Source organism: Mustelus asterias, chromosome 6 (genome assembly GCF_964213995.1).
Source record: "Mustelus asterias chromosome 6, sMusAst1.hap1.1, whole genome shotgun sequence".
Lineage (NCBI taxonomy): Eukaryota > Metazoa > Chordata > Chondrichthyes > Carcharhiniformes > Triakidae > Mustelus > Mustelus asterias.
Genome location: NC_135806.1, coordinates 116,035,444 through 116,048,675, shown reverse-complemented (window position 1 = coordinate 116,048,675; position 13,232 = coordinate 116,035,444). Strand labels below are relative to the sequence as shown.

Genomic DNA, 13,232 nt, shown 5'->3' with positions numbered 1-13,232 from the left:
CCTTAACCTTCTATGAATTGGTACCAATTAATTTTCTACATCTACCTGTGGGGGCAGTTTCACATCTCCTTCAAGCAAGGACAGCACGGTGGCACAGTGGTTAACACTGCTGCCTCACAGCACCAGAGACCCTGGTTCGATTCCCGGCTCAGGTCACTGTTTGTGCGGAGTCTGCTCATTCTCCCCATGTCTGTGTGGGTTTCCTCTGGGTGCTCCGGTTTCCTCCCACAGTCCAAAAGACATGTAGGTTAGGTGCATTGGCCATGCTAAAATTCTCCCTCAGTGTAGCCGAACAGGCACCGGAGTGTGGCGACGAGGGGATTTTCACAGTAACTTCATTGCAGTGTTAATGTAAGCCTACTTGTCACACTAATAAATAAACTTTAAACAATGGCACCTTCAACACTGCAGCACCCCCTCAGTACTGCACTGGGAGAGTCAGTCCAGACTTCAATGCTCAGAGTATCTGGAACGGAATTTAAATGTACAATTCTGACTCAAAGGTGAAAATGGTATCAACAGAGCCAAGGCTGACGCTGGCATCCATTCACCTGTGCCTTGCCAGAACCTTCCAGGAGATCGGCTGATCATTTCTTTGTAAATCTTCTGTAATTTATCTCAGACACAGTGTCACATCTCTGAAAAGAAATAAAACAGATTATGATTCAGACATATAATAAAGATAAGATGGCTGAAACCATAAGGACATTCATTGTATGGGATGTCTTTCTAAACAATCAATGCACCTGTTGTAAGATCTTGAGAAATTTGCCACACTTTGTCCCACGGTCCAATAATGTCAGCTCAAATGTTATTGGGAAATGCCAGGTACAGATTGCAAGTACATGGTACAAATGGGCATTTATGACTAGATATTTCACAATTACTGGTTAATGGATAATGTTTAGCAGAAGGCAAGCCCAGACTGATCATAGTTTTCAAAGATTCTCTCCTTGCTATCATTACGAACGCCAATCGAATCTTTGTTTTTTTTCCCTCAGTAGTCTGTCGCTGGTTCAGTAATTGAGCTGGGGTCAATCTGGATGAGGATTTACAATTCTCGAGTGTTCCTGGAGGTTTGGGTTACAGTGGTTAGCACTGCTGCCTCACAGCGCCAGGGACCTGGGTTCGATTCCCAGCTTGGGTCACTGTATGTGTGGAGTTTGCATGTTCTCCCCGTGTCTGCGTGGGTTTCCTCTGACTACTCCGGTTTCCTCCCACAGATCTGTAGTGGGTAAGTTGTTCGATGGTATTTTAAGAGACAGGATCTCATGGCATTTAGAGACTCAAGGACTGATTAGGGACAGTCAACATGGCTTTGTGAGTGGAAAATCATATCTCACAAAATTGATTGAGTTTTTTGAAGGGATAACCAAGAAGGTAGATGAGGGCAGTGTAGTCGATGTTGTCTACATGGACTTTAGCAAGGCCTTTGACAAGGTACAACATGGTAGGTTGTTGCATAAGGTTAAATCTCACGAGATTCAGGGTGAGGTATCTAAATGGATACAAAATTGGCTTCTTAACAGAAGCCAGAGGGTGGTTGTAGAGAGTTGTTTTTCAAACTGGAGTCCTGTGACCAGCGGTGTGCCTCAGGGATCAGTGCTGGGTCCACTGTTATTTGTCATCTATATTAATGATTTGGATGAGAATTTAGGAGGCACGGTTCGCAGATGACACCAAGATTGGTGGCCTAGTGGACAGTGAAGAAGGTTATCTCGGATTGCAATGGGATCTTGATCAATTGGGCCAGAGGGCTGACGAATGGCAGATGGAGTTTAATTTAGATAAATGCGAGGTGATGCATTTTGGTAGATTGAACCAGGGCAGGACTTACTCAGTTAATGGTAGGGCACTGGAGAGAGTTATAGAACAAAGAGATCTAGGGGTACAGGTTCATAGCTCCTTGAAAGTGGAGTCACAGGTGGTCAGAGTGGTGAAGAAGGCATTCAGCATGCTTGCTTTCATTGGTCAGAACATTGAATACAGGAGCTGGGACGTCTTGTTGAAGTTGTACAAGGCATTGGTAAGGCCACACTTGGAATACTGTGTACAGTTCTGGTCACCCTATTATAGAAAGGATATTATTAAACTAGAAAGAGTGCAGAAAAGATTTACTAGGATGCTAGCGGGACTTGATGGTTTGAGTTATAAGGAGAGGTTGGATAGACTAGGACTTTTTTCTCTGGAGCGTAGGAGGCTGAGGGGTGATCTTATAGAGGTCTCTAAAATAATGAGGGGCACAGATCAGCTAGATAGTCAACATCTTTTCCCAAAGGTAAGGGAGTCTAAAACTAGAGGGCATAGATTTAAGGTGAGAGGGGAGAGATACAAAAAGTGTCCAGAGGGACAATTTTTTCACACAGAGGGTGGTGAGCGTCTGGAACAAGCAGCCAGCGGTAGTGGTAGAGGCGGGTACAATTTTGTCTTTTAAAAAGCGTTTAGACAGTTACATGGGTAAGATCGGTATAGAGGGATATGGGCCAAATGCGGGCAATTGGGACTAGCTTAATAGTTTTTAAAAAAGGGGCGGCATGGACAAGTTGGGCCGAAGGGCTCTATGGCTCTATAACTGTGTGTTAGGCACCAACCACTCACCATCGTTGAAATTCTACCCATAGCTTCAAGCTCCATCAGCAATTTCCAGTTTGGATGAGTGGAATCTGTGACCTACCTGGCAGTCTTTAACAGGACTGCAGGCTGTTCAAAAACAGATGCAAAAATGCCTCACAGCACCAGAGACCCGGATTCAATTCCAGCCTCAGGTCACTGTCTGTGTGGAGTTTGCACATTCTCCCCGTGTCTGCGTGGGTTTCCTCTGGGTGCTCCGATTTCTTCCCACAGTCCAAAGATGTGCTGGTTAGGTGGATTGGCCATGCTAAATTGCCCCTTGGTGTCAAGGGTTTAGTAGGTTAAATGTGTGGGGTTACGGGAATAGGGCCTGGGTGGGATTGTCATCAGTGCAGACTCGATGGGCCGAATGGCCTCCTCCTGCACTGCAGGGATTCTGTGATTCTACATCCTGGAGCTGCCGGATTTCCAAGCCAGCAATCTTATCATTACTTTTTTTTTGTGGTGAGACTTTTTCTTTTCAAATAAAATGTACTAATTTCTTCACTCTGTCAGCTATCTCACTCCCGTGGCCAAGTGAGCTTGGCTTGCAGACAACATCCCAGTGGCAGTCTGAAAGCAGCCACCAGGAGATGATGGCGTGGGATGGATTCCCCTCTAATTTCCCTCCTTCACTACGGAGAAGCATCTATTCTTAGCTTGACTGCTCTTCACAGAGTCATGACTGGAATCAGGCACTTGGTGGGTGTGAGTCTCTGTCACTGACCTTTCTCCCACCCCGTGATGCAGGGCATCGGGATCCTGCCTCGTGAAGCCACCGACTCGTTTTAGTCCCTGAATCTCAATTTAAAGTTTCAACATTTGTGAGGCTGAGATGTGACGGCTGACTTGTCGAGGCTGTCGCAGTGTCTAGAACGCCATCGATTACAAACCCGGTAATGTGGCTTGTTGGCTATCAATCAACATGAATCCCTTAGCAAGGAATTAAACAGAAACACGAGTGAAGCCTGTTAGTTCCGGTGGATGAGATTCTAAAAATATTACAACCCAGATTGCACTGGCATTCTGGATGGAGAAAGCAAAGTGGAAATTCTTCTCATTCTGTCGGAAAATACATCTGACGAAAGTACACATGGACAAACTCATCTGTTAAAAAAAATTAAATTAATAGGACAGCACATTTTGTGTTTAGTGCAAAGAGGTTTACTTTATATTGACAGGAAAACGTGCAGCGAAACCTAAGTTATACTGAACATCCTCATGAATTTACTGCAAAATGAACAAAGTTCCCAGCTGATTGACTGGAATGCTTTGAAACTTTGTTTATTAAAAACAATCGCTTGCGACCACCTTCATGTTTGAACAGGGTGAACTGTCCAGCCAAGCCATCTCCAACATAGACAGTGGGACCAACATTTGGACACCAGGGGCGGGAGTTTCTGGCAACACTTGCCCGAAGGCCAGAGATTCCTGCCCGAGGTCAACGGAACTGTGCATGTCCCACCCCCCCCGCCCACTAAGATTCCCGAGGCGGATGGGACGAGAAAAATTCCACCCCAGTTGTGGTAGCGTGCCCCTTTAATGTGGGGGGGGGGGGGGGGGTGGGGGGGGTGGGGGAGGTTTGGGGGGAGGAGGGGGAGCTGTCTTGTGGATCATGTGACCCAGTCAGCCAATCGGGCTGGAGTGTGCGGCTTCTCTGGTTGTTAAGAGTCTGGAGTCGTGGAGTCTGGTAGCCTTTTCATCACTCTCTGTAAATAGTTATGTACCTCAATAAATCATTTATTTGTTAATCTACCTCGTGATTCTCTATGGGTGAAGATACCACGCCAGTAAGCTGGGATATTTGTTATCTACACTCTAGTGCGAAGCTGCCAGTTTTAATTGGGTCTGTCGGTGCTGCGTCACTTTGAACAGTCTCAAGCTAAGCCTCAAAGACCCCAATGTTACACTGAGCAATTTTACCGTACAATATTTAACACATTTGCCTTTGTTCACTATTCCAGTAGCGGCATTAACCTGTAGAATGGAATTGCAACCACTCTATTATGCTGTGCAATATTAAACATGGGTACAACAACAAGAGCTTAAGAGCATTTGATAAAGGGGCAGGAGTAGACCATACAGTTGTTCAAGCCTGCTCCACCATTCCATTTAAAGTTTAAAGATTATTTATTATTGTCACAAGTTACATTAACACTGCAATGAAATTAAACCCCCCTAGTCGTAATATCATGGCCGAACGTTCTCACCAACTTCACTTTCCCACCCAATTCCCGTATTCCCTGATTCCCTTGGTGTCCAAAAATCTATGCATTTCGGTCTTCAACATAAGCAGTGACTGAACATCCACAGCCCTCTGGATTGGAAAATTCCAAAGATTCAGAACTCTTGAGTGAAGAACTTCCTCTTCATCTCAGTCCAAAATGGCTGCCCCTTTTCCTGGGACTATGGACCAAATTTGCACAGGGTGGGAAATGCTCCAATGGGAAATGCTCCAAACCTCTGCCAGAATGGTTCTGGAGCCTTGATTCCAAGTATCCTGCCTCCACACCCAGCACCCACCATTTTTGCCAAGGGGGGATTGGGTGTGGGTTGTAGTTTACACATTCGTGGTTCATGGAGGAGCTGCATATATAAAAGAGCAGCTGCGAGTGGTGTTGAACATTGTGCAACCATCAGCGAACATCGCCACTTCTGACCTTATGATGACAGGTCATTAATGAGCAGCTGAGGGATGCCTGCAGTGATGTCCTGGAACTGACCTTCACCAATCACAACCACCTTCCTTTGTGCCAGGTATGACTCAACTGGCAGAGAGTATTCCCCTGATTCACATTGATTCCAGTTTTGCTCTTTGATGCCACACTGATGTCTGCCTTGATGTCAAGGGCAGTCACTCTCACCTCACCCCTTGAGGTCAGCTCTTTTGTCCATGTTTGAAGCAAAGCTGTAATGGTTTAAGAGCTGCGTGACCTTGGTGGAACCCAAACAGAGCGTTAGCGAGTAGGTAATTGCTAAGCAAGTGTTGCTCAATAGCACTGTCGATGACTCTTTCCATCACTTTACTGATGATTCATTGCATTAATATTGGCTTATTTAACTCAATCTCTCCTTTTCGGAAGATCTCTTCATCCAAGGAATCAATTTAAAGTTTTTTTAAAGTTTATTTATTAGTGTCACAAGTAGGCTTACATTAACACTGCAATCAAGTTACTGTGAAAATCCCCTAGTCGCCACACTCCAGCGCCTGTTGGGGTACACTGAGGGAGAATTTAGCATGGCCAATGCACCTAACTAGCACATCTTTCGGACTGTGGGAGGAAACCGGTGCACCCGAAGGAAACCCATGGGGAGAACGTGCAAACTCCGCACAGACACTGATCCAAGCCGAGAATCAAACCCGGGTCCCTGGAGCTGTGAAGCAGCAGTGCTAACCACTATGCCACCATGCAATTTTGTGAACCTTTCTTGCAAGTTTTTGCAAGGCAAGTTTATCCTGTCTTTTGGTAAACTGTACACTATACTCCAGATGTGGTCTCACCGAGGACCATACAATTGCAGCAAGACTTCCTTATTCTCGTAGACCGAACCACTTGTAATACCATTTACCATCCCAATTGCTTGCCTGTATGTCAACTTTATAATTCATGTAGCCAAATACCTGAAGATTAGCATTAATGAACCTTGCACCTTTTAAGGATCATAGAATCCTACAGTGCAGAAGGAGGCCATTTAGCCCGTCAAGTCTGCAGCGACCACAATCCCACCCGGCCCTATCCCCATAACCCCATGCATTTACCCTGCTAATCCCCCTGACACTACAGGGCAATTTACCATGGCCAATCCACCTGACCCACACATCTTTGGACTGTGGGAGGAAACCAGAGCGCCCGGAGGAAACCCACGCGGAGAACGTACAGACTCCACACAGACAGTGACCCAAGCCGAGAATTGAATCCGGGTCCCTAGCGCTGTGAGGCAGCAGTGCTAACCACTGTGCCACCGTGCTGCCCCTGAAATATTCTGCTTTTCCATTCTTCCTGCCAACATGGATAGTTTCACACTTTCCTGTATCATTGCACAGCACAATTTTCAGGCTAATAGCATGAACCTTCGGGCTTCTGGTCAGCGATCTAGCAGGGAAATGTAACTTGATCTAAACAGGGGCACAGACTGCGCTTTAATGTGTAGCTTGGCACTTGCAACGACATTATCTCTTTGTAATACATTAGATGGGATTTGGAGCAACATTTTTCATGCGGCTACAGTTCCCAGCCATTAATTATCTGATATTAAGAACGTAAAATAGTCGAAGGAAATGTTACAGTGACAGAAACTGGCAGTTAATAGAGTAATCAATGCATAAGTACATAAATGATCAAGCACAGGGCGTGTTACGAATGGGCTGTAGTCAGTGGAGCAATTTAACCTTGCTATATATTCACCACAAACCTCAGACCAGCTTAAGGACCCACATGTCATCCTGTTTACAAAGAGTGATGATTGTTTTTGAGTTATTTACCACTTTAACATTCACAAAATGCACATTACTGTGCAATGCCATATACGGTGCCTGCCCTGGAACACCCTAACAGCACCGTGCATGTCCCTACAACAGGTGCTAGACTTGGAAGTTGGTGTGCATTTTGGTGATAGTGACCACAATTCGGTTACGTTCACCTTAGTGATGGAAAGGGATAGGCATGAACCTCGGGCCAGTGGTTTTAGCTGGGGGAAGGGTAATTATGAGGCTATTAGGAGAGAATTAGGAAACATAGGTTGGACTAGGAGATTACAGGGACTGGGAACGTCCGACATGTGGAGTTTTTTCAAGGAGCAGCTACTGCGAGTCTGTGATAGGTATGTCCCTGTCAGGCAAGGAGGAATTGGTAGGGCTAGGGAACCGTGGTGCACCAAAAAAGTTTCTTTGTTGGTTAAAAAGAAAAAGGAGGCTTATGTTCGGATGAGACGTGAGCACTCGGGTAGTGCACTAGAAAGCTTTAGATTGGCTAAGAGGGAGTTGAAGAGCGAGCTTAGAAGGGCTAAAAGGGGACATGAGAAGACTTTGGCGGATAGGGTTAAAGAGAATCCTAAGGCGTTCTATAGGTATGTCAAGAACAGAAGGTTGGTTAGGGCAAGTTTAGGGCCAGTTATAGATGGCAGAGGGAAGTTATGTGTGGAACCGGAGGAGATTGGTGAAGCATTGAACCAATATTTCTCTTCGGTGTTCACGCAAGGGGACATGAATATAGCTGAGGAGGACACTGGGTTGCAGGGGAGCAGAATAGACAGTATTACAGTTGATAAGGAGGATGTGCAGGATATTCTGGAGGGTCTGAAAATAGATAAATCCCCTGGTCCGGATGGGATTTATCCAAGGATTCTCTGGGAGGCAAGAGAAGTGATTGCAGAGCCTCTGGCTCTGATCTTCAGGTCGTCGTTGGCCTCTGGTATAGTACCAGAAGATTGGAGGTTAGCGAATGTTGTCCCATTGTTTAAGAAGGGGAACAGAGACTTCCCCGGGAATTATAGACCGGTGAGTCTCACTTCTGTTGTCGGCAAGATGTTGGAAAAAATTATAAGGGATAGGATTTATAGTTATTTGGAGAGTAATGAATTGATAGGTGATAGTCAGCATGGTTTTGTGGCAGGTAGGTCGTGCCTTACTAACCTTATTGAGTTTTTTGAGAAAGTGACCAAGGAGGTGGATGGGGGCAAGGCAGTGGACGTGGTATATATGGATTTTAGTAAGGCGTTTGATAAGGTTCACCATGGTAGGCTTCTGCAGAAAATGCAGATGTATGGGATTGGGGGTGATCTAGGAAATTGGATCAGGAATTGGCTAGCGGATAGGAAACAGAGGGTGGTGGTTGATAGTAAATATTCATCATGGAGTGCGGTTACAAGTGGTGTACCTCAGGGATCTGTTTTGGGGCCACTGCTGTTTGTAATATTTATTAATGATCTGGATGAGGGTATAGTTGGGTGGATTAGCAAATTTGCTGATGACACCAAAGTCGGTGGTGTGGTAGACAGTGAGGAAGGGTGTCGTAGTTTGCAGGAAGACTTAGACAGGTTGCAAAGTTGGGCCGAGAGGTGGCGGATGGAGTTTAATGCGGAGAAGTGTGAGGTAATTCACTTTGGTAGGAATAACAGATGTGTTGAGTATAGGGCTAACGGGAGGACTTTGAATAGTGTGGAGGAGCAGAGGGATCTAGGTGTATGTGTGCATAGATCCCTGAAAGTTGGGAATCAAGTAGATAAGGTTGTTAAGAAGGCATATGGTGTCTTGGCGTTTATTGGTAGGGGGATTGAATTTAGGAGTCGTAGCGTTATGTTGCAACTGTACACAACTCTGGTGCGGCCGCACTTGGAGTACTGTGTGCAGTTCTGGTCCCCACATTACAGGAAGGATGTGGAGGCTTTGGAGAGGGTGCAGAGGAGGTTTACCAGGATGTTGCCTGGTATGGAGGGGAGATCCTATGAGGAGAGGCTGAGGGATTTGGGATTGTTTTCGCTGGAAAGGCGGCGGCTAAGAGGGGATCTTATTGAAACATATAAGATGATTAGAGGTTTAGATAGGGTGGATAGTGATAGCCTTTTTCCTCTGATGGAGAAATCCAGCACGAGGGGGCATGGCTTTAAATTGAGGGGGGGTAGTTATAGAACCGATGTCAGGGGTAGGTTCTTTACCCAGAGGGTGGTGAGGGATTGGAATGCCCTGCCAGCATCAGTTGTAAATGCGCCTAGTTTGGGGGCGTTTAAGAGATCCGTAGATAGGTTCATGGACGAAAAGAAATTGGTTTAGGTTGGAGGGTCACAGTTTTTTTTTTTTTTAACTGGTCGGTGCAACATCGTGGGCCGAAGGGCCTGTTCTGCGCTGTAATGTTCTATGTTCTATGTTCTAACATGGGGACTGCAGCAGCTCAAGAAGGCAGCTCACCAACACCTTCTCAAGAGCAATTAGGGACGGGCAATAAATGCTGGCCTAGCCAATGACACCCACGCCCTGTAACTGAACAAAAAAAGTTGGGTGTCTGTGTCAGCGTCACCCTATCACCTTAGAATTTAAACACAAGTCAGAAGACACTCAGCAATACATAAAATCACTTGAAAAATTCCAAGAACAATGCCACTGCCGCACCCTGTGGATTTAGAACATAGAACATAGAACAGTACAGCACAGAACAGGCCCTTCGGCCCACGATGTTGTGCCGAGCTTTATCTGAAACCAAGATCAAGCTATCCCACTCCCTATCATCCTGGTGTGCTCCATGTGCCTATCCAATAACCGCTTAAATGTTCCTAAAGTGCCTGACTCCACTATCACTGCAGGCAGTCCATTCCACACCCCAACCACTCTCTGAGTAAAGAACCTACCTCTGATATCCTTCCTATATCTCCCACCATGAACCCTATAGTTATGCCCCCTCCATCCACCCGAGGAAATAGTCTTTGAACGTTCACTCTATCTATCCCCTTCATCATTTTATACACCTCTATTAAGTCTCCCCTCAGCCTCCTCCGCTCCAGAGAGAACAGCCCTAGCTCCCTCAACCTTTCCTCATAAGACCTACCCTCCAAACCAGGCAGCATCCTGGTAAATCTCCTCTGCACTCTTTCCAGCGCTTCCACATCCTTCTTATAGTGAGGTGACCAGAACTGCACACAATATTCCAAATGTGGTCTCACCAAGGTCCTGTACAGTTGCAACATAACCCCACGGCTCTTAAACTCCAACCCCCTGTTAATAAAAGCTAACACACTATAGGCCTTCTTCACAGCTCTATCCACTTGAGTGGCAACCTTTAGAGATCTGTGGATATGGACCCCAAGATCTCTCTGTTCCTCCACAGTCTTCAGAACCCTACCTTTGACCCTGTAATCCACATTTAATGAGAGAACCACCAAGCAAATGCCAGTGCCTGAAGCCAGCTCCGCAAGCATTGAGGAAAAACCTCATGGAAAATCCATTTTGATGGACCGGACCTTGTATACCCCTGCCAGGTCCTGTTTTCTCAACTTTCAAATGGACTATATTCATAGAATCCATAGAATCATAGAATCCCTACAGCGCAGAAGGAGGCCATTTGACCCTTTGAATTTGCACCGACCCTCTCTGACAGAGTACCTTTCCCTATCCCCATAACCCCACCCATTTAATATAGCTCATCCACCTAATCTAACCATCTTTGGAGTGTGGGAGGAAATCGGAGCACTCGGAGGAAACCCACGCAGGCACAGGGCGAATGTGGAAACTCCACTCAGACAGTCACCCAAGGCCGGAATTGTGCATGGGTCCCTGGTGCTGTGAGGCAGCAGTGCTAACCGCTGTGCCACCGTGATGCCCCGTAATATTCCAGGGGGAGCGACAGAAAAATTGCTACAAAGACACTCTGAAACACTCCTTGAGTGAAATAGCGTTGACCTTAATGACTGAGAGGAGCTTGCTGCCAATCATTCAAAACGGTGACTACTTATTCATCAGGCTGAGTCACACTTTGTTATTCATCATGAGTAAGAGCGGCGGCAGAGAAGGAAAGAGAAGGAAGCAAATCCAGATCCCACTAACTCTTGGACATCCTGCCCCATGTGGTCAAAGATCTGTGGGTGAAGAATCAGCCTGCTCAGTCACATGGAGAATGGTGACAGAAACGCATGATCCTGAGAAGATGTCAAACTTCAACTGGAAGGACAGCTGACAATGATAATTAAAAGAAGGAGCCGTGATCAGATTCCTTTACTGTAATTATAGAGTAAAAATATCATAGAACAAATCAGAGGTTTTCCTTTTAATGAGAAAGGAAGATGGATTTCAGAAGAAAAGAACGATTGAACATCTTGCAGAGGCTGATATAGTTGAAAGAAGATAGAAGTTGGGGGCAGGTGGGCTCAGAGTTCATCACTGTTGTTGAACTGATATGTGAGGAAATTCTAGCCTGTTACAGAAGGGTCTAATGACATTGTCATCAGGAGAGGGAATAGAGGTGTTAAATTATACCATTAAATTAATTGGGAAAATTGAACTTTGAGGCCCACTACATTGCTGAATTTTGATGATAGTATTTTTGCTGAAGAAAGAGACATAGGTCAGAATTTTGTGCACTGTCTGGTGGGTTCTGAGGCAAAGTCATGGGGTAGTGTAAAGTTGTACGGACGGGACTCACTCCAGGATCCAGCCACCCCAGCCCAGATGCAATTCCATGGTTGGGTGGGCAGGGCCACGGATGGGAAGCTCACCCATGCCCCTATTAAATCCCTTATTAAGGGCCATTTCCTACCCAGCCTCAAGTTTTAGGCTGGTAGGTGCCAGTTGGATCAGGGTGCCAAACTGAAAAGGAAGGCCCCTTCAGATTTGGGGCACCCACCCCACAGGGGCCTAGGAGCTCTGGCCCTCCACCCCCTCCCGGCCTACCCCCTGACATCAGGATCATCCCCCTGGTGAACCCCCCCAGGGCATCCCCTGTCCTCCCGCCCCTGAAACCGCTTGTACTTACCTGAAGTGCAGTTCTGGGACTTAGGCTCAGGGATGGCACTGCAGTACCTCTTCCGATCACTGCAGTGCTGTGCCTGGAGAGGCTGGAGAGCTATCGGCCAATTTATTTGACCAACAATTCTCCAAGACAAGACTTCCATCCAAAGGCAGATGGAAGTCGTGACTGCTGCCAATCAATGGGGATGTATTCTCCACCAACAGTTAGGATGGTGGGCATCAAGCCCTCTCCAACCAAAAATTCAGTCTCCACAGTTAAAACATTTAATCTTAATCCCATCAGGACAAATTTGCAAGAAATCTAAAAAGGAAAAATCATTTATACTGCATGAGGAGAAGGTGATAATCCATTGGCAAGTGAAATCTGATTGGTTGAGACATTGCAATAGAGAATGCACCATGGAACTGCCAAGTTGTTGTTTAAATTCAAACCCTGCAGGCCAACCCTGTTTAGTCAAGGTATTGCTATGGGGAATGAACCAGGAAATGGTTTTCCCCAAGCTTTTGTTTTGTCGAAAAAGGCACAATGCATGAATATGTTATTTCTGTCTGCATGGGACAGGACCCTGATGTGGGCGAATATATGTAGCTTCTAACACACCTAAGTCAGACACATTCTGAGCCCAACTGATAATCTTAAATTGGTTGTCAGTGTAGCTCTTAATACAATTAGGATTGTTTGGCAAATTTTTCCAATTATGGAATCACATCTTATGTTAGAAACCATGGCCACACACGCCCCAAGACTGGAAATTCCCTCCCAAGATCAACAGACCTTTACATGGCCCACCTAATTTTCTGTCCTGCACGCCACAATCCCCAAAGTGGGCTGGATGGGAAAATTTCACCCTGTGTTCTGCAAGCATGGCCTGGTTGAATACAGTAGATAATTTGCTTGCTGTGAACAGCCAAAGTGAAGTGTTGCTTATGTGTCCACCAGTCATTGGTACATATGGCCTACACCGGCACTTAAATTCATATACCGCATTACTCATTCACGTGGTAAGCAAAACATCTTGATGTTGTTCCCTTTGAGAGTTGGTATTCTTGCTAATCTGTCCTGATGAGTCCAAGACCAAAAGCTTTGAGAGCATGTCTCTTTTTTTCAGCAATACACAAGTTCTGTACCACCTAACAATTATTTGTAGTATTTTTGTTAAAGTTCCAG

General features: G+C 45.8%; 1 long non-coding RNA gene across 1 annotated transcript in view; it reads left to right on the top strand.

Moving 5' to 3' along the window:
- Nucleotides 1-1,010: 1,010 nt before the first annotated feature.
- Nucleotides 1,011-13,232, top strand: part of LOC144495340 (uncharacterized) — a 30,822-nt gene continuing 18,600 nt past the window's right edge. The window contains exon 1 of the long non-coding RNA XR_013498230.1: nt 1,011-1,234. This is a non-coding gene — a long non-coding RNA (uncharacterized LOC144495340). The remainder of the gene's footprint in view (nt 1,235-13,232) is intronic.